General features: G+C 45.2%; 1 long non-coding RNA gene across 5 annotated transcripts in view; it reads right to left on the bottom strand.

Moving 5' to 3' along the window:
* LOC137212961 (uncharacterized) overlaps positions 1-21,461 on the bottom strand; it is a 120,891-nt gene that overhangs the window by 26,322 nt on the left and 73,108 nt on the right. For all 5 annotated transcript variants that reach the window (XR_010937730.1, XR_010937729.1, XR_010937733.1 and 2 more), the window contains one exon: positions 4,451-4,532. This is a non-coding gene — a long non-coding RNA (uncharacterized lncRNA). The remainder of the gene's footprint in view (positions 1-4,450; positions 4,533-21,461) is intronic.

The following is a 21,461-nucleotide window of genomic DNA, read 5'->3' on the forward strand; positions in this document are numbered from 1 at the left end:
GACTCCAAGTCCTGCTTTTCTCAGTTTCACTTCACCTCCCAAACAGGTCGCTACATAGAGCCACGTGTAAGGCACAATGCGAACAGCGGCAGCTGTGCTTTTGCAGTCCTGCTTCTAAGTTAGGTCATATAATTTGCAGTTGATAAAAATAGCTCTACAACAAGTCTTTTTACCTCTACTCTCCTTCAAGACATTGATATAACCCCTTTCAAATTAATCTTACTACAGCATAAGTCCGTGCTTCCCGCAAGCCATCAGATTAAGGCCAAACCACTTGACCTCAAACCATGAAGCCCTCTGCATCCTGGCATAACCTTATCATTCCTGGCATTGCTTTGCAAACCCCCCACTAAGGCACATGGGAATATTCTCATTCCCTAAGCATGTGGTTATGCCCTTTCCAGCTTTGAGCAAATGCCCTACACTGACAGAAGTAGCCTCTTCTTTTCCCTCTTCCCAATGTTCACTGCAGCACTATTTACAGTAGCCAAGACATGGAAACAACCTAAATGTCCACTGACAGATGAATGGATAAAGAAGAGGTGGTACATATATACAATGGAATATTACTCAGCCATAAAAAAGAACGAAATAATGCCATTTGCAGCAACATGGATGCAACTAGAGATGATCACACAAAGAGAAGTAAGTCAGACAGAGAAAGACAAATACCAAATGATATCACTTATACGTGGAATCTAAAATATGACACAAATGAACTATCTAAGAAACAGACACAGAGAATAGACTCGTGGTTGCCAAGCAGAAGGGAGTGGGAGTTTGGGGGTTAGTAGATGCAAACTATTATATATAGAATAGATAAACAACAAGGTCCTACTGTGTAGCACAGGGAACTATACTCAACGTCCTGTGATAAATCATAATGGAAAAGAATATAAAAAAGAATGTATATATATGTATAACTGAATCACTTTGTTGTCCAGCAGAAAGTAACACAGCATTGTAAATCAACTATACTTCAATAAAATTCTTTAAAAAAAAGAATGACTTCAAATGCCAAGGGTCCACCCTTGTGATTCCCAGGATCCTGGAGTCAGACTCCATTCACCCCAGCTCTGCCACTTCCTAGCTGGGTGACCTTGGACAAGTCACTTAACCTCTCTGTGTTTCATTGTCCTCAACTATAACATAAACATAATATTAATACCTTCCTCGAAGAGTTGATGTGAGAATTAAGTTAATATGACACTTAAAACAGTATCTGACAAATAGTAAATGCTCTCTAAAGTGAACTGTTATCAAAAGTTTCATCATCATCAAAAAAAACGTTTCACCATCTGTATCATCATCACTTCTTGCTCAAAATTTCTTTAGATCTTTTAGTATATTTGCTGAAAATATATCTATTATATAGTGTGGGGTTTTCTTTAAATATTTTATGTTTTTGTCCTATGTCTCATAGCAAATGTTGTATCTGTTTTTTCTATAACCTACAGAAGTTCAAAGAGAATAAGCCAGGCTAAGGCAGAATCTACGAACAGAACCATTTTCTTGGTTTCTCCCACTATGGGCAGCAGAATCTTGACTCAAATGATGCTGTAAACTCTTCTATTGAGCTGACATTTCTCAGCACATATTTCGTGCTGGGAACTGTGCTAAAGACCCTACTTATACCTTCTTATTCAATGACTACAATAACCTTATGAGTTATTATACTTAGACCCATTTTACAGATAAGAAAACTGAGTCTCAGGGAAGTAGGCTGCAGTCAGACAAAAAAGCATCACCGACAATTAAGGCACCTACGTAAGTTCCCTTGCGGTTATAGGCACGAATAGTACCATTGACGCTGACAGGCCATCCTTGAGTTCTCCCGTGAACTCCTGACTCACTAGCGACTAGGGAGACCCCTTACCCGAGAACCTCTGTTCTAGAATCTTCTTTTCCTTATGTTGCCTCTCCTTATACTCATTCCCTTGGTAATTTTACCTAAGCTCATGGTTTTAAATGTCATAGATATACTGACATCTCCCCAATTTTTATCTCCAAATCAGGCCTTTTCTCCCAAACTCCAGACGTACATAGCAAACTGCCTTCTCGAGATCTCCGACTCACAGGTAAAAAGCTGAACTTCTGAGTTTGCTCCCTCAAACTTGCTCCAAACACACTCTTGCCCATTTCCACTAAAGGAAGCTCCATCCTTCAGGACCTTTGTCTCAAGATCCTCGTACTCAGCTCTGCTTTGTCTCTCATCCCCCATATTCAGTGTTTCAGAGACACAGGTGGCTTCCCCTTCGACGGCTCCCCATCTCCCTCGGGGTAAAAGGCAAAGTTCCCCTTACAACGGTCTATAGACCCTATACAGTCAGACCCTAATACCTCCTTGGCCTTAAACCCTACAAATTTCTCCCCATCCCTAATCACTCAGTTCCTCCATTCCAGCCTCCCTGGTGTCACATCAGGCACTGTCTTACCTCAGGGCCTTTGCACACACTGTTCTCTGCACCTGGAAAACTCTTCCCCGAATGTCTCATGGTTTGTCGTCTCACCTCCTCAGGTCTTTGCCCAAATGCCGTCTTCTTAAAGAGTCCTGCCCTGTCCACCCTACTGAGCATTGCAACCTTATCCCTCCCCCTGACCTGTGCTATTTTCCCCACAGACCTCATCACCTTGTCATACAATAATTTTCTTACTTATAATGCTCACGGTTGGCCTCCTCCTGCTATAACATAAGTTCCACGAGGGCAGGGATTTTTTTCTTTTCTGTTAGCTGGTAAGTCCTCAACACAAAGAACAGACCCTGACACGAGGCAGGTGCTCACTTAATACTGAATGAATCAACTAGTAGAGCTGAGATTCAATCCGGGCCTTCTGAGTTCCCTTCCACCAGAGGAGAGCTACACAGCCCCTCTGATGCAAGCTTAGGCTAAAAATGAATATCCAGTAGCTAATATTCCTGGGTACCACCATCACCCATCCACTGACTGTCTTTGCTGAGAACATCACAACTTACTGATTTCTCGCCCGGGATGACCTGGCTCGTACTAGGGTATATTCGGTAGAGAACGTAAACAGGCAAACATTTGTTTGCCTCATGGTAACATGAGCAGAGTCAGAGGCTGGAGAGAAGGCAAGAGGCCAGACAGGGACAAGCCCCCGGGACAGCCCAGCTTGCTAGAAGCCCCACGAAAGAGCACTTCAAACGTGGGTCCGGCTTGATTCAGCCTGTTCTTTGCTGTCGAGAACTGGTTCGGGGATCTGATCAGTTTTTGTATTAGGGTAAATCCAAGTCGCGAGAGCGGACGTCGGTAACCAGGAGCCCCAAACTGTTGATGGAAATCAAAATGGCAATTTCGAATTGAAGATTTCCAATGGGTGCTGAGACTTCCAAGGGCCTCGGGTAATCAGCCTGCTGGGCTCCATCTCCGAACTGCTTTCCAGTAGGGGCTGCAGTACTCACGTACCACTCAGGGTGGCGCTCTTGCTCTACTCAAAAGAGCCACGCTTCCCTGTGGCAGGCCCGGCCTCATGGGCTTTTCAAGTCAGACCGCCCGACAGCCCAGTGACTCAGCACTGGGAGACAGGAAGCATACAGTCTGGACACCGGATACTGCTACACGCCCAACGTACACAAGCTTGCTATCACCACCAACACAAAAAATTACTTTTGGATGTACCCTGTCTTGGGAGTCCCGTGTCTTTGGTATAGGATTTAGGGGTCTCCAAGCAGATACCACTTGGGCACTCCCATAAAAGCCCTAGGCTAATAGAAAAGGACGGTGTCATATTGGTTGAAGGTTGGCTGGGCCATTTTGCCTTGTTTCCGGCTGCAACAGGAGACAGGCCACCTGCTCATTGTTCTAGGTTTTCTTTCTTTTCCAGTTTTCAGGGCTGTCTCTGGGGGAGGTAAGCCACTACAGCCCCAGCACACAGGGTGGGACTCACCCTGACCCCAGGGCGCCAGCTGCCCGCACTTCTGGCGGAACTGACTCCGTGCCTGCTGGGCAAACCCCTCAGTTAATCCTGCTGGCGGTGAGGACCACACCCTGTTATTAGCCCGTGTACTCGACCACAGGGCTCAAAACATTTTAACAGCGTGGGCTTGTTTAATCCTTGTGATTTTTCGTAAGTCTGTAAAGCCCTTAGTTTTCAAATTTCTGCTTTGTGTATGGGGAAACGACCAGATAGGCCAAGTGACCCTGCAAAGGTCATCCAGGGATTCAGAATTAGAATCATGGACCCTTGACCTTCAATTAGGGGTGCTGACTTTTCTAAGTCTCTGCCACAAAGAACCTCTTTCTCCCCCCGACCCCAGCCTCATCCCCATACCCCACCAATAATCCTATCCTTGTATACAAGGCATTGGTTTGGTTCTTTCCTCGAGTTCACACAAGTACACAAATCCATGCCTGCTTCTGCAGCTTTAAGCCATGTGCCAATGATATTCTGTTACTGGTATAACCCAAAAGTAAGGAGAAGTGTCACCCACCTTTTACGTTGAAACCTGACTCTTGAAATGTATACAATCTCCCTCTTAGACATACACAGCTCAGGATAGCAGATGAAAAGCCCTGAGAAATCATGTAGAAAAGAAATGGTTTAACTCATTTAACCACATATTTTCCAAACTTCCTTAAACACAGATGATTTTTCCCCACAGTACCCCTCTGTTGACATCATGGCGATCATATTCCTTGAAATACCCTTTTGGAAATGCTGTATAAAATTATAATCTCTTTGTAGCCTAGGGCTGGGTGTGTAGGCAATGACCTCCACTCATAGTCTACTTTGCTATGCTGGGGAATTCCAGAGTTCACAGAATTAGTCTTCTTAGAGACAGTGAGATTTTTGTGGCATCCCACAGCATCCTGATGGTTGACCAAAGCCAAGTACCATGGAAGTTCTCCAATCTTGAGATTATGGAACAGAGAGCAGATCAAGGCCACTCTCTCCTCCTTCTGACGGGCCCCATCCCGTCCCTTCCAAAGCACCAGACATCTCCACTCAAGGCCACCCTGAGCTCCCTCCTGCTGTCCCACTGTTGGCATCAGTGGGGACCTCCCATTTCCAGCCCTTTGGAAGTGTGTCCTTCAGTCCCTTGAAAGCTTGATGACCAGGGTGGTCCTAAAACACCACTCAGTTCTTCATCTCTCTCCAAAACAAAGCCATAACCCCGAGGCAGTAATTCTTTTTTCTACAATGATAAAAGCTTCCACTTTCTTCTAGGAACATACTTCTCATCCCTTTTATTTGTCCAGAAGAGCGGGTAGCTTTGCCCTATAACTGAAGTTCCTACACACCCCTGGTAGCTTTTCCTAGTCAGAGGAGCTAAGAAAAAGCACATACTTAGTCTGAAGTCTTTGGGGGAACAAAGACCTTACGGCAATGACCCTATGTGCCGCCATTTGTTGTTGAATGTAATGTTAGTTTTCCAACTCTGTAGAAGTGTCCTGGATCATCTCAGAAAAATATACTGACCTAGAAGGAATTGAAATGCTGGGCTAGGGTGATCAGCCCATGCCGGGCCGTTCTCTCTAACTTCCTCCTGAGCTTTGGGACCAACGAAAAGATTTGTCTTCACTTTATGGCTTTTGCAGACATTGGTATCAGGATAATCTTAGTTCTTCTTTAAACAATTACAAGCGCTAAGCTTAGAAGGGCAAGGAAACCTGATAGAATCAGCCCCTTTCTGTGGATCAGATATATTCTTTTAAGAGCCAACCAATCCCCCAAACTCACACACACCCCCACGGGGAAAAAAGAAAAAGTCATATCACTTACAGGACTAGTAACTTCTACGTCTAGAGACATTCAGGATAACTGCCTGAGTGTGACACCTACATTAACCAGATGAATTCCCTCAGTGTTGCATTGGTGGCTGGCAATGCTGTTCCTTTACATATTTAAGTCAAGCCTTGCAAAGGGCACATTCCTGTTTTAACAAGTATTTTTAAGCCGCAGTTATATATCATCACCCAAACTCATACCAGGCACCGTGTCAGGTGTTTGTGACCAAAGAAAGTTGATAATTTATGGCAAATGGATGGACAGAGGGACGATGTTTCTAACTTCGACATCTTGTCAGGAAGGAGGGGAGGAAGGACGGAAGGAAGGAAGGAGGGAAGGAGGGTTTTTTTGTTTGTTTTTTAAAACATCTTTATTGGAGTATAATTGCTTCACAATGGTGTGTTAGTTTCTGCTGTGTAACAAAGTGAATCAGTCTGACCATACTCTTTCAGCCAGCCCGTGACACCCTTCTACTGCAAAGGCAACCCAAGAAGTGTAGAGATTATGGGGGTGTTTTTCTTCTCTTCAAGGTTTGCTAAAACTTGACTTTACCCAGATATAGTTTTTGTTGTTGTTTTTTGTTTTGTGTGTGTGCGTGTTGTTTTTTTTTAAGAAATGAAAAGGGTCCAAAAACTTACCATATGCCCTTTGTAACCTGCTAAACCCCACTAAAACCCTGGCATGGTCACGATTTTCATCGGGGATGATCACTGCACCCTCTCAAAGAGTTTTTGAGAGGATGTGACGAGAAAATCCACGTGAGGTGCTTTGTACAGTGCCCAGAACCCAGCAAAAACTTGATCAATGATAAACGATTATGGAGGTTTCTTTTAAAAAATCTTTATCAGTTAGTTGTGATTCTTCGATCCTGTGCCCTTCGCTGTCTTCAAAACGTCCTATTGGCTTGATCTCATTTTCAGACCTTTTTACTTCTCTTTAAGGGCATTTGGGTATAGAACATGGTTAAGAAATGGAACCAGGATCTCTTCTGCCCTGGAGCCATGTTCCAATTAACTGTCTGACTGCGCTGGTGTTAGGAGGGTGAGTCAGGGTGATGAGCAATGGACCTGGGAATCCTGGCACTAGCTCTGTCCAGGGTCTGCTGCTGTTTGTATAAATAGCTATGGTCTCCAGGTGATGCGCTAAGGCACTACACCCTAAAATATGGAGTTGCAGGGTTTTCTCTGTGAAGGGAAAACAGCCAAAAGAAAACATCTTACTCTCTCTTCACTGCGGGAAGAACACCAGGCATATTCCATGGACAGCCAGAGCCGGTGAAAGCAAAGCCTTCTCACTGCATCCCTGGAATAGCTGAGAATCTGCCCTTGAATTTCATAGATGGTGATTCCCAGAATGTCTGTGCAACGTCCCTGGAGAACGGCTGCTGGGTGACTGACCAAGCTGTCCAGGGCCATCAGTCCCTCCCAGAGAAGCTCAGCTTCTCCCCTTGGAGAGTAAAGCACAGTAACACAAGGATATGTGGATGGACAACTGGCCTTTTTTTTTTCTTTCTTTCTTTTTGCGGTACCCGGGCCTCTCACTGTTGTGGTCTCTCCCGTTGCGGAGCACAGGCTCCGGACGCACAGGCTCAGCGGCCATGGCTCACGGGCCCAGCCGCTCCACGGCATGTGGGATCCTCCCGGACCGGGGCACGAACCCGTGTCCCCTGCATCGGCAGGCGGACTCTCAACCACTGCGCCACCAGGGAAGCCCTTGTTATTTTAAATGTGGTTCTCTTTAAGATAGTAAAGCACCTTCTTTGTTTCATTTCATGCTCTTCGCCATGACTTTAACGTTGTCTGACACCAAGATGAAGAGTCAGACTTTAACTTATATTTGCCTGCCATGACCTTTCCCACTCTTTAAGTTCAACCTCTGTGAGTCACTTTGTTTTAAGTGTGTCTCTTTTCTCACTTATAGTTGGGCTTTGCTTCGTAATCCCGTCATATTGTGGAAATGATGGTACTCAGCCCCCTTACAGTTACTGACCTGCTAACCTTAACTTGCTTCCTCTGTGATGAACGTCTGGGCTTTTACACATGTCTTCTGGGGGCAGATATGCAACTACAGAACAGACACTCCAGCAAAGACTTAGAAAAGCTTGTGGTCAAGATGACCACATTGATAGCACTTCATATGTTTAATCCTCCTTGGGATGTATAACTTTTGATACACTCACTACTTAAAAGATCATCCTCATTTTATTTACAGTTACAAAGATTTCCTTGAGAGAAAACCTTTGAAGAAAACAAGGCATGCTTCCCTTTCTGCATTCTCTTTGCAGTGCTCAAAGGAGCATAAAGCCAGTTAGGCTGGTGGAGTTTTATACTTCCCAGCCCCCTCCTTCCACAGCTGCCAGCTGTCCAACAGCTGGCCCTAATTTCAAGAAGTGGAGGGGCTTCCCTGGTGGCGCAGTGGTTGAGAGTCCGCCTGCCAATGCAGGGGACACAGGTTCGAGCCCTGGTCCGGGAGGATCCCGCGTGCCGCGGAGCAACTAAGCCCGTGCGCCGCAACTACTGAGCCTGCGCTCTAGAGCCCGCGAGCCACAACTACTGAGCCCGAGTGCCACAACTACTGAAGCCCGTGTGCCACAACTACTGAAGCCCACGTGCCTAGAGCCCGTGCTCCGCAGCAAGAGAAGCCACCGCAGTGAGAAGCCCGCACACCACAGTGAAGAGTAGTCCCCCCTCGCCGCAACTAGAGAAAGCCCACACGCAGCAACAAGACCCAACACAGCCAAAAATAAACTTAAAAAATAAATAAAAATTAAAAAAAAAAAAATATATATATATATATGAAGTGGAGAGCTCAGGCCTGTGACATTGAGAGCTCAGTCTGCTGCCCAAAGCAATTGGAAAAACCTGCTCTGGTTTTGCAATCCTGCAACTGGAGCTTCCAAAGATCAGAAAGGAAGCATGAGAAAATTCCCTCCTTATCACAGGCCTTCTGCTTCTCGGTTCTAAACAGGGAAGATGAATACGGGAGACGTGGGTCATACCTGGGTCGGAGGTCCTCTCCTATCCCTTGAACCTGAATTCGCGTCCTTCCTCCCTGTGCTTTCCAAACCCCACGTTTAGACTGAGAGAGGCAGGAGTAAAGGGGGCGGCAGCTGCCAGGAAATGTTGAGAAGGAACAGAACGGCAGGGCATCCCTTTGGCAGGCTGTTGATGGGATAACGGACTCCTCAGCTGCACTTCCAGGCACCTGGGATGGAAACGGCACCTCCCCTTCCACTGAAACGGAAGGGCTCAGAGGGAAGGACCCACGGCTGTGATTTCTCAGCCTTGAAGACCAGCTGCTCTCAGACAGCACCACACAGTGAGGCAGCCAGCCCAGTTACTTGGGTCTCCAGTAGGTCCCCTATTAGACTCTCCACAGACAGGAAGCCAGGGATTCCAGTTTAAGTTTCTCAAAAGCCCTTCCCTGGACCCTAAGAAGCGAATGATGAGCAGAGTAGGAGATTGGAAGTCAGACTTAGACTTGGACACTGTCTCTGCCACTGAGCCTCTATGAGACCTGGAATTGTGCTCCTAAGAACGAACTGAGATATGCACAGAATACCTATTACACCGCTGTATTAGTCAGTGTTCTCCAGAGAGAGAGAGAGAGAGAGAGAGAGACTGATTTATTTGAAGCAATTGGAGGCACTTATGGAGGCTTGCAAGTCCGAAATCTGATGGGGGAGGGCAGCAGGCTAGAGACTCAGGAAAGAGGTGCAGTTCAAGTCCACAGGCAGCGTGCTGGCAGAAATCCGTCTTCTCCAGGGATGTCAGCCTTTTGTTCTCATAAGGTCTTCAGCTGATTAGATGAGGCCCACCCACACCATGCAGAGCAATCTGCTGTATTCACACTCCCCCAGTTTAAATGTAAATCTCACCCCCAGCAACAGCCTCGCAGGAACACCCAGAATAAGGTTTGATGAAATATCTTGGCACCGTAGCCCAGCCAAGTTGCTACGTAAGATTAACCATCACACACTAGAGATCCAATCAACACAGTTCCCTCCCCCTCATTTCCCTGATTCCTGAGCCACTAACTCCTGTTCCTCCCACCTCTCTTACCCTTTTTCTCTGCCCTGGGCCCTTTGGTCACTGCTGAGTGAAGATCCTCTCCCAGAATGCTTGTCATGGGATCTTCTGCGTGTGTTTCCCGTTACCATCTGCCACTCTCCAGGCGGTCCTTCACCGCCAGCCTGGGCGCCCAGCAAATGCTGACCACACTTCAGGCCACCCATCTGACATCACCTGCGGCCCCTCCCTCCACGGTGTTTATCTCCTTCAAAGGAAATTAGGGTGAATGCAAGAAAGAATAGTCGTGAGCAAGGAACAGCAAAGACTGCATTGAACATCTTCTAGACAGTCCCCCTTTTCACATATCTCCGAGCTCCATTTCTCTTCTATTTGGCTTCCTGGTGCTTTTGCTACTGAGAAAACGGAACACACAACCCTCCCTCCTGGTCTCTTCTCCTCTGCTCCTCTCCTCTCTTTTGGCCAAGTCAGTGGAGCTTCTTTTGCAGAGCTCTTCAGGCAGTTTTTCGAAACAGCTGTGGAGTGAATGGAGGTTTGCTCTATGCCATAAGTGGCCCACTGACCAATTAACAACAACAAAAAAAGGATTTGGTCGAAGGAAAAAATGTTTCTCAAAACTAGAAAACGTGCAAAGATTTGTACGTGCAGATTAATAGATCTCTAAGAGATAAATATGATGGCCATATTTATAATTTGTAGAACCGGAGAAGCATGCCTTCTTGAAAGCACGATGATACAGAGCCCTACATTGGGAAGGTCCTAAAGATAATGAAGGCCTGAGAAGCATAGACACACACGCAATGGAGCTCGAGAACATTTAGGAAACACCTTAAAATACCAAACGATGCATAAATGAAAGAACGCAGAGTGAGAAGCATGACCAGATTGGGTCAACACCCTGAAAGAGGACAGAAGCACCGCCCCCCTTCTCCAGATACCTAATTCCCACCCAAACTGACATCGCCAGGTCAAATTCCTCCTCAGCTCTCCAAGACTTCCCAGAGGTCTCCAACCTGCACGGCATCGCTTCCTTCTCCAAACTCTTAGAGAAACGTGTTGTCATAACCTTCGTCTGGCCCTGGGTTGTGCGATCCAGTGAATCGGTACCACTTTGCTTTGCTGTGGATTCACTCTTCCACACTTGTATGTCTGTGTTTATCATGGGATGCCGCATCCTGGAGGGCTGTGTACACGACTTACTGCTCAGAGAACACAACACAGCGACTGAAATCACTCCGCTAATACGACTTGATTCATTAAGATGTGTCATATTTCACCCACATCATCAACAGACAACCACAGGCCACCCACTTCATCACTCAGCCCAGATCCTAATAAAAATCATCCCATTAGCAGTTGTCAGCGACTGAGTGCTTGTTCTGAGCAAAGTTATATTTTAACCCACTTCATACTTAGCACTTAATGCATTTAATGTTTAGAAACAGCTCCATGACGTAAGCACTTTTATTATCCCCATTTTGCAGGTGGAGAAACTGAGGCACAGTGAACCCAGGTCTATAGCCAACAAGCGACAGAGCCAGTTTTTGAATCCAGATTAATCGTCTCCAGAGTCAGGACCCTTACCTGCTATGTTATATTTAGAACAATGTCTTCGGGAACTCTTCCAGAACTATTCTATGCACCTGGCACATAGAAATATACAAATCAGTGTGCATATTGGGATAACTTGGTTCCGCACTCTATACAGAATGAGGTCTGAACACCTCCATCTTCTATCCAGAGCTTTCAGTATTTTTCCCAACTTAGCGTGGAGCCCTCCCAGCACCATTCTTCCCACACTGGACAACTCATAGGACCCCGTACACTTTCAACGCTTTCCTCCTTCTGCCACTTTGCCCAGATCTTTTCACTGCTGGGTGACCCGTGCACACCACAGTTCTCGGTCCAAGTTGTGCCTGCCTTTCAAGACCCAGCTTAGATCTGTCCTAGCCAACAACTTTAGCCATTCTTTCTTTCCTCATCAGAATGCATTTCCCTCTCCCCGTAAAAGATGGTATCTGTGATCATGTCACCATGAATGATGTGCATTCAGAGAAGCTTCCTTGCGTTGGCGAGAAAGGCATGGGGTCAGAGCCGGTAAGCTGGTTGACACACATACGCTGCCTCCCAGCTTCCTTACGGCTCAGCTGAAATGAAGCAACCACGTCTTGTACGGGCCCTCGGGGGGGTGTGAGGCATGTGCACCAGAAGGGGAAAAAAAGTTGAAAACTACAAAGTTTCACACTTATAAATAATGCTAGAAACATGATGAGGGGGTACTATAAAATAACTCTGAATCCACTCAAACTTATTTTTATTTATTTATTTTTAAGTCTTTAGCACTTCACTTTATTTATTTATTTATTTATGTTTGGCTGTGCTGGGTCTTCATTGCTGCGTGCGGGCTTTCTCTAGTTGCAGCAAGCGGGGGCTACTCTTCGTTGCAGTGCACGGTCTTCTCCTTGCGGTGGCTTCTCTTGTGGAGCACGGGCTCGAGGCACGTGGACTTCAGTAGTTGTGGCTCGCGGGCTCAGTAGTTGTGGCTCGTGGGTTCTAGAGCGCAGGCTCAGTAGCTGTGGCGCTCGGGCTTAGTTGCTCTGCAGCATGTGGGATCTTCCCAGACCAGGGCTCGAACCCATGTCCCCTGCATTGGCAGGTGGATTCTTAACCACTGGGCCAGCAGGGAAGTCCCAAACTTATTTTTAAAAAATAAGTCATCCTCACTCAGTACTTTATTAGTAGTAACAAATTACTGATGACACATTTCACGACTAATGGTACCCAACAGAGAGTGTTAACAGCAAGGCTGGAAATGCTCCTCTCATGCCTCCTCTGACTCGAAAGGCTCTGGAAGACCCAGGCTGCATCTCAGTCACTTAAAGAGCCTAGCTCTGTGTTACGAGCATAGGAGGAACTTATTATCCGTGAATGGCATTGACCTGGACTGCCTTGACCAGACGTCATCGAAGGTTTGGTCAGGCCAGCTCCCAGAGCAGAAGGCAGGACATACAGAGAAACTGGATGGTGGGTAAAGAAGCATTTCCCACACCCCCTTGGGGCACGATGACCTGTTAGCAGACACTCAGGATAACAGATGCTGGAGAGGAGACCCATCCCCAGCCTTCAAAGAGGGCGCACAGGAGGCAAGACCAACATATACGTAATCAGCATAAACACGAAGAGAAAAATACAGTGATTCCAAGAGTATGTTGACGGGGGACAATTAATGGGTTACGGTGGGAGAAATGAACCACAAGATCACTGGTGAGAGCAGACACTGGCTGTTGTGTGTCTGATTCACCCAGTCATTAGTACCCAGAGCAGAAAGCAGTCTGGATACGGCATCCCAGCGCACGTCCTCCACAGGGCGGGGTGGGGGGATTGGGGGGGCCATGGCTGGGAGCTCAGAGTCCTGCTTCAGGCTTCCCAGAGCTCATTTTGGAGGGTGGGGCTGTCAGAATCCCCCCGTCCACTCTGCAAGGGTAACCTACCACCTCTGGGCACTCAGACTAGTGTCTTCCTCTGTGGTTCTTTCCAGAACATTCGGGGGGTTGCTGACTACTCTGGGAAAGGGGGACGGCTCCACACAAAATACGTCTTCGCTGTGGATGACTCTCCTCTTGATCTCCTTGCTACCCCCAGCTTTGGTGGTGAAGTCACCGTGTGGACAGCGGAGACCCAGCTGGCCTGTTGCTACTTAAAAAGTCCGTGTATGTCCCCCTCAAAGACACTAAATGACCAAGGAAGGTTACGGGCGCCACCCTGGCTTCCCTCCAAGTTACATTAGCTGGTGATTAGGTGAAAAAGGAAACTTTCTGCAAATAGGCTGCCTTTTTATAGCAGAGTAATATTCCATTGTATATATTACTCAGCCATAAAAAGAAATGAAATTGAGTTATTTGTAGTGAGGTGGATGGACTTAGAGTCTGTCATACAGAGTGAAGTAAGTCAGAAAGAGGAAAACAAATACCATATGCTAACACATATATATGGAATCTAAGGAAAAAAAATGTCATGAAGAACCTAATGGCAGGACGGGAATAAAGACACAGACCTACTAGAGAATAGACTTGAGGATATGGGGAGGGGGAAGGGTAAGCTGTGACAAAGTGAGAGAGTGGCATGGACATATATGCACTACCAAACGTGAAATGGATAGCTAGTGGGAAGCAGCCACATAGCACAGGGAGATCAGCTTGGTGCTTTGTGACCACCTAGAGGGGTGGGATAGGGAGGGTGGGAGGGAGGGAGACGCAAGAGGGAAGAGATATGGGAACATATGTATATGTATAACTGATTCACTTTGTTATAAAGCAGAAACTAACACACCATTGTAAAGCAATTGTACTCCAATAAAGATGTAAAAAAAAAAAAAACAAAACAAAAGGAAAAAGAAATAGGCTGTCTTCATCATAATCCTTTATATTCACTCTTTTTACATAAATCTCCGGAAATGCCATTTTATATGAAAGATATTCTGATTAAATTCTCCCTGCAGTGTCATCTGAATGGACTGGGTAGATCAGTGGGCTTCTCCTCCTATATTTGATAATCCCAAGAATTCTCAGATGACACAACTTGGCCATGTTTCAGTGAGGCCCCAAAACCTTGAAAATCTGTCCTTAAAGAATGAAATCATTCCATAGCGGCTTTGCAAAGAGTTGCCTATCTATCTGCCTGGAAAAAAACATAATTAACAAGCTTGTAGAAAAATCTGGCATGTATATTATTCCCTAAGGATCTAGGATTGCTGTTTTACAAATAATTTCATGAGCTAAATTTTTTTTTTTGGCATTTATTTGGAAGTTCATATTTTCAGTATCGTGCAACATCTGTTTTTATGAACATCAGTGCTATAGAATTTGCATCCTCCCGCCCCAAATTCACATTTTATATCCTAACGCCCAGTGTGACCGTATTTGGAGGTGGGGCCTTTGGGAGGCGATTAGGTCATGAGGGTGGAGCCGCCATGAATGGTATTAGTGCCCTTATAACAGAGACCCCAGAGAACTTTCCTGCTCCTTCCAACATGTGAGGACATGGCAAAAAGACAGCAGTCTATGAACCAAGAGACAGACCCTCACCAGGCACTAAATCTGCCGGTGCCTTGACTTTGGACCTCCAGCCTCCAGAACTGTGAGAAACCCACATATGGTATTCTGTTACAGCAGCCCAAATGGACCAGGGTAATCAGTCTTTCCCACCAGAGGTTCACTACTTTTTGGTCAGTGGTCCAAAAGTCTCAAACTCTCCCCAGACTCCAGTTTCTCCCAATTCTAGAAAGGAGATGATAACTATAGTTTCCCACACAGAATTGTGGAAGAGGTCAAATGGGCCCAACGTGCAAAATAATGGCAGTAAATCTGAAGGAGGATTCAAGCTTCCGGAGTTTGGGCGGGTAGGCTAAGAGAATCCAGGTTAGCACCTATGCTCTGAATGCACTCATATGTGTAAAGCTCTTTGAACAGTTTCTGGAACGTCACATCCGTAGCAGCTTTTGCGCCATCTCTGTGGAGTAAGAGGCCCAATAACAGTCTGCAAAGAATTCCTCAGGCCCCACCTCTGCCCCCAGGGAATTCTGACCTCCTTCAAAGCCCTTCCAGAAAGGTCTGGGGTCACAAGAGAGGGTCTCCCATTGCACCCCTACTTAGTACTTGCTCCTTGGGCCTCCTGCAAACAGACCCGCCCAGCAACCCTCCTGACCTCCAAAATGCCCTTAAACACAAGGGTGAATATGGTATCATTTGCCAAATTACGACTTGGCTGAATTGTAGAAACTCTCCCACGGGACACCGCGCTGGCCTTTAGAGCCAAGCTTTTAGAGTCACAGCCTGAGCCAGAATCAAACCCAGGCAAAGCCACTTACTAACTCCGTGACCTTGAGGAAGTCGTTTGACTTTTTTGAGCCTCATGTTCCTTGTAAATAATAGTACCTATTCAGAACCCGAAAGATTTTTATTTTACCAAACGCTTATACATAATTTACTAAGTGCTTGTCAAATATGAAGTTCTTTAATTCTCTGAACAAGCCTACGATATAGGCGCTATGATTAACCTCATCTTATAGACAAGGCCATTAAGGCACAAATACCTTGCTGAAGGTCACACAGCAAGTGTGACAGCACACTAGCAGAAGCAAGATTCGAACCCTGGCCTTCTAGCTCCTGAGTCCTTGTTCATAAGCACCAACCTACCTAATGTTAACAGTCAAACAACCGTTTTTCATATTTTTGTTCAGATGAAAAATTTCAAACACGCAAAAGCAATGAGGATCCCTGGTACTCAGCACTCAGCCTGAACAATCATCAACATTCCACTGTTCTAAACAAAGACGTTGTTCATTTTATTTTCCTTAAGTTGAAATAATAAGTATTTTTGTCATTCTGTTTGATCTTTGCCTAAGTCAATGGCTACATTTTGGTAATTTCCTTTGGTTTCCTTGCACAATCGTAAAATTAAGACATCTGGTCCCTACGTTTATAAAGTACATTTACAATACTATTTTTGTACATCACTTCGTATAGCTTACTGAGCACTTTGACTTGATTATTTCATTGAATTTTCCAGCAACCTTTGACGACAGGCGGTGAGATTTCTGTGATTCCCCTTTTCAAAATGGTCAAATGAAGCCCAGAGAAAAAAAATGTGCCCAAGTTCACACAATTTGATTTTTAAAGTTTTCAATGATTTGTTCTCTGGACATCAATATAGAGTGGAAAAAACAGTGGGCTCTGGAATTCAGCAGCATTCAATTGTACAATATATGATGTAAAGGGCTTCCCTGGTGGCGCAGTGGTTGGGAGTCTGCCTGCCGATGCAGGGGACGAGGGTTCGTGCCCCGGTCCGGGAGGATCCCACATGCCATGGGGCGGCTGGGCCCGTGAGCCATGGCCGCCGGGCCTGCGCGTCCGGAGCCTGTGCTCCGCAACGGGAGAGGCCACAGCGGTGAGAGGCCCGCGTACCGCAAAAAATATATATGATGTAAAAATTGTACTATAAATATATGTAGATAATGCGTGTGATCAAATGTATATGCATGTAGTCCACATATACGCATGTTGTGTGTGTGTGATCCGATGCCATGACTATCCCACTGAACATACTTTCCCTTTTCCCCGTCTAGATACGATCATGCAGAAGAAGCAGCCCCCCGATTACGCAGTGGCTGCCTGCAATACTTCCAAATCTCCCCAGACGTTTCCAGCATTTATTCACCAAAGGCCCTGGGTGCTTCCATTTCCCCCCAAATTGTTGACTCCTCTGGTTCTCAGCTGCCCCGTCACACTGAGGTCGTTCCGGTTTTGTCAATGACATACTTCACCTCTTTGGAAGATCCAAGCAAAACCTCCGTTATTTTATGTGGACCTGTTTCCTTTTGAGGGCTATGTTGGAGATTTTATGATACACTTTTATAAAAAGAACCATTTGGGTATGATCCCTAAAAAAGAAAGAACGTGCCACGAAGAAGGCCCCCCACAAAGCCTTTTCTAAGTAAAATAAACACATTCCTTGTTTACCAATAGAGTGTATTAAGAGCATCATAGATAATTCATTTTTAGTTCCAATCTATTAGAATTCAACAGGGAAGGAAAATTTGTCTTTTGTGACTGGTAACGTCATCTAAACCACGTTTCTGTCCTCACGTGTCTGCATTTAAACTCATCTACGGTTTCAGCGGAAACCATAAAGTGACTTTTAAAGAAGTTTCTGGAACATCTTTTCACGTGTCCCACTACATAATGAAATGCCCCAACTTTGGACTGGGTGGCACAATGCCCAGGGCAGGGTTGGCATGGGATATATTTTTGTTGAATAATCAATGAATGAATGAGATCATCTAAGCATCTGGTGAAGTATATGAATTATTACATTTTCAAGACATTTTTTATGACTCTTTTCCATGCATATATGAAGTAATTTCAATTAGAGCTAACAGGTTTTTCAAGTAGTAATACCTCGGAAACATGTTTTAATGAATAAAGAATAATAACATTGAATGAAGAGACTGATCATCTTATACAAACAGATATTTTTTTCAGTAGAAGAAGATTTGCTATTGTAGTTTGTCTCTTCCATTCTCTCTCTCTTTTCTCTCTCTTTTTAGAAACAGTTAAGGTAAGCATCAGCTTTTCTCCATCTACATCATTATAGCTTCTCAGGCTGATGAATTTTATAAAGTTGTATTGAGTCTAATCTTAATACTTGACATTTAACCTGGAATCCATTTTCATACTGAGGTGTAAGGAACAAAATGACCACCAGCTTCATCATGTAGGACCAAGCCCTGGGCAGGGCGCAGAACAAATACCTGAACCCGTATAGATCCAGCTCTCAGCTGCTTCTCTAGTGGAGTAATTACCGTTCCTTAACCCTCTTCTCGGGGGGCCTCTTTTAGTCTCTTTTAACTGACAGTGTCCGTGGAAAAGCGGTCATTCCTCCATCATCCCAGCTCCCTTCTACCCACTCCTCCTGAAGGAAGGCTGCAGTTTAACTAAGCTCCGATTCCAGGTCTCTCCAAAGATGGCGTATCTTCGGGAGACAAAGGAGACACCATGGCCTCAAGGCACCAGCGTGCACGGCTTAGGGTGGCTACCACGGTGGCCTCTGTAGCTGGAATGGTGAATCTGGAATCCAGACCCAGAATTCTAGGTCCATTTACATCATTCGCTGAAATCTTCCTCTTCTGTATTTTAAAAAAGAAAGAAAATTCTTCAAACCTCACAGTTTTAATGACCTCAAATATCGTCCAGTCTGACCCAAAGGGAATCACCGCTTCCTAGTGCAATAGGCTTAGGTTTCTCGAAATCTCCTGCTAGCCTCTCAGTGTTCTGGCGTCCGGCTCGTGAAGACACTCCTTTCGGAATCCTTTTCAGACCTTGCACCCCAGGATTGACGGCTCTGACTACTCTCTCTCTTCCGCCTCTCCCACGCCCTGTATGTGGAACGCTGTACTTGTTTACATCATGTTCTCTCCCTCCTCTAAGTTCCCTGAAGGCAGGAGCGGTCTTACTTATCTTTTTAAGTATCTCAGTGCTTTGCACAGTTCCTGGCTCTCAATAAATACTGACTCCATAAAAGAACTGCTCCACTGCTCGGAGGCTCAATGCCCTGCGTCACACGGACACATCCTGACTTAGCTTCTCTCTGAAATATTTGGGTTCTTTTTTTTAGTTTTGGCTGCGTTGGGTCTTCGTTGCAGTGTGCGGGCTTCTCACCGCAGTGGTTTCTCTTGTTGCAGAGCACACTCTAGGTGCGCAGGCTTCAGTAGTTGTGACTCGCGGGCTCTAGAGCGCAGGCTCAGTAGTTGTGGCGCACGGGCTTAGTTGCTCCGTGGCATGTGGGATCTTCCCAGACCAGGGCTCGAACCTGTGTCCCCTGCATTGGCAGGCGGATTCTTAACCACTGCGCCACGAGGGAAGTCCCAATATTTGGGTTCTTGATGGGACGTTTTCTTCCCTCTCTCATGATTTCTGATTCTGATTCCAGAGACAACCAGCATCAGCAACATAGCCTCAAAATATTACATTGAACCACATAAAATTTTAAATATTCGGTTGACCCACAAAAGCGGTAATTTCATAGAGAGTAAAGGTCAATAGAATTGTGAAATACTGAATTTCTTAAATTATGATTTTAACATTCGTCTGTTATGAAGTGATCAAAAATTAATAATGATGCTGAACAGCATGATTAAGACCCTTATAAAATTCACATATTTAGAACTTTATCTCAACTCTTAGATAATCTGCATTCTTTTCAAGTCTTCGAGGAATATTTCTAAAAATTGAGCACACACTAGACCGTAAAGGACATCTCAATAAATATCAAGGAAGTGAGAGAGTGGCATTGACATATATACACTACCAAATGTAAAATAAATAGCTAGTGGGAAGCAGCTGCATAGCACAGGGAGATCAGCTCGGTGCTTTGTGACCACCTAGAGGGGTGGGATAGGGAGGGTGGGAGGGAGACGCAAGAGGGAGGGGATATGGGGATATATATATATGTATAGCTGATTCACTTTGTTATACAGCAGAAACGAACTCACCATTGTAAAGCAATTATACTCCAATAAAGATGTTAAAAAAAATCAAAGAATCAGTAAAACACATGTACTATATTCTCTGCCACAATACAATACAGTGAGAACTCAATTCCCCCCGCAAAAAAAGCCAAAAATACTCTTGTATATTTGGAAACTAAAAATGGTTCTTTTGATCCATTATGTATGCATGGGTCAAAGAGGAAATCATGATAGAAATAACACCAAGCTGGTTTGTCATGATCTGATTTTTCCCATTTTATTCAGTCAGTGTGATTTAACATCTGATAACGTCAGCAAAGCTAGTACAGCAGGCCTCAGGAACGAAAAAAAAAAAAAAGCCTGGTTTTTCATGGGAAAAACTATAAAGTCTCAATTAAATGGCTTATTTATTTCACCCATTTGTCCATACATTTTGTGTCTAGATTTTATTCAGGATTTCCTCCATTTGACTCCCCAGGGCTGATATAAGAAGAGCCTCTGCCGTCAGAGTTGAAAAGCCAGTCCACAGGAGCATGATTGCCGGTACTGAGAACTTCCTGTGTGGCCCCAAGGTGGCCATGAGCCAAGGCTCTTCTGGAAGAACATGCAAACTGTGGACGGCAGAGGGAACACCCCTGGGAATATTTGGAGAGAACACCAAATGGCATCTCAAAACACCAGCGGCTTGCCTTTACCACAGTAGGGTCCTAGACCCATAATCTCACATCTAGATGAAGCTGGGAGGCAATCCTGTTGAAATAGGCATCTCCCCTACTCCTGGATGTGGGCAGATCTGATCGCATCTCTTTCCAGTTCCAAGTCAATGGAAGCACAAGAATAAGCCATCGTTTGGAACAACCTATGCTTCCCAATCAGGGCAATACACCCAAGAGCAGGGGGATATATTTTGCTTCACTGCTCATTCCCCTGTCCAAGGAAAACACTCCCCCAATGTCATGTGCATTAGAGCACAAAGGAGAAAAAACCGTGCCGAGGTCAGCAAGAGCTAAGATCTCGTCTTTAGGACTCCAGCTCAAAAAGGCTTAGGAATTCCATCGGCAGCATCATAACGTCCAGAGAATTCCAAATAAGTCCAGAGTCCCAGAACCAGGGTCTAGGATGCCAGAGAAAGGATGGAGAGGAATTCCCGTGAAGCCTGGGATTTTGTATGAGGGCAAAGGCTAAGAAGTAGGAAGCAAAGAGTGAAATCCTGTCCACACTGTGGAATCTGAACACCGTCCGAAGAATGTCCCATTTCACTAACTGGAAGGTCTCCCAAGTGAGCAGAAGCCCGATGCCATATGACAAGGTCAGGTAATCAGCTCAAATCTCTCTTCCTTTATGTCATTGGGGACCGTCTCTGAGTGTTGGTAGCAGAGCCTTCCTTAAGCAGAGGGTTTAACCAACATGTCAGCTAGGATTTTAGCAACATGGATGAGAAAACCACTTTTTTTAAAGTGGATGTCTTTGTGGTATGGTAGAGGGGATATGCACATTTTTCTTTCTTTCTTTAATAAGAAAGAAATAAAAAGAAAGAAATAATAATATAATAACTTTAGAGTTACTATAGTAAAAATAATTTAATAAGTAAAAGGCATTGTATTAGACGGAATAGATTCACCACCTTTAGTTTGACTCAATGTGGCTCAAAAGACAAGGGT

The sequence above is a fragment of the Pseudorca crassidens genome, chromosome 19, assembly GCF_039906515.1.
Source record: "Pseudorca crassidens isolate mPseCra1 chromosome 19, mPseCra1.hap1, whole genome shotgun sequence".
NCBI lineage: Eukaryota > Metazoa > Chordata > Mammalia > Artiodactyla > Delphinidae > Pseudorca > Pseudorca crassidens.